Here is an 829-nt window from a genome sequence, read left to right as displayed (position 1 = left end):
GAACACATAAACTTTGAATAAATTACCCGATACCTTATCCATTTAGCCATCGAGCCTTTCCTTACGCTGGTCATCGCCCATAGCAGGACATCAACTTTATCCACTCTTACACTGCAGCACTCCTAATGTACTGTGCTGTATTGTACACTGAACTACATATTCAAACAGGAAGATAAATAACTTCTATTTTCAGCTAGAGATCTAAATAATAAAAATAAAAAAAAAACCTTTTGTGCCATGAATAAATGATATTGGGTTTTCTACAGCTTTGCAAATAAAATTTGCTACATGAACAGTGAGGAAGCACACACACACAAATGTATGTATGTAGGTATGTGTGTGTGTGTGTGTGTGTGTGTGTGTGTGTGTGTGTGTGTGTGTGTGTGTGTGTGTGTATGTAGGTACATATGTGTGTGTATGTATGTATGTATGTATGTTTGTATATATGACCTTAGAGATTTCTGCCCTAGTAGACGTCTAAGAGGTAGACCACCCACAATTACCTCTATGGCTAGGAAGACCCCTATAGAGAGATGGAGTGGATGGACCAGAGCCATACGGACCCCCACTAACATCCACCAGGTAAAGAAAATGATCGCACATGCACTAGGAGCTAGTATAAAGGTCACCCTAAAAGGCCACACCTTTAAATTTAACAACAAATTATACGCCCAGGACGAGGGGGCAGCCATCAGTGTTAGTATCGCCAGTGATGTGGCCAATCCCTTCATGGTATGGTGGGACAGAAGGCTTAAGGAACGTCTGACACAGAACTCCATACTCGTGAATGTGTACTCTCGATATGTCGATGATATCAACTTAGTGGTAA

General features: G+C 41.0%; 1 protein-coding gene across 1 annotated transcript in view; it reads right to left on the bottom strand.

Moving 5' to 3' along the window:
- LOC106869736 (phosphatidylinositol 4-phosphate 3-kinase C2 domain-containing subunit alpha) overlaps nucleotides 1–829 on the bottom strand; it is a 172,927-nt gene that overhangs the window by 61,428 nt on the left and 110,670 nt on the right. The gene's annotated exons all lie outside the window — the stretch shown is intronic.

Source organism: Octopus bimaculoides, chromosome 7, assembly GCF_001194135.2.
Source record: "Octopus bimaculoides isolate UCB-OBI-ISO-001 chromosome 7, ASM119413v2, whole genome shotgun sequence".
Taxonomy (NCBI): Eukaryota; Metazoa; Mollusca; class Cephalopoda; order Octopoda; family Octopodidae; genus Octopus; species Octopus bimaculoides.
Note: the sequence above shows the minus strand (reverse complement) of the source record. Positions and strands in the feature narration are given on the sequence as shown.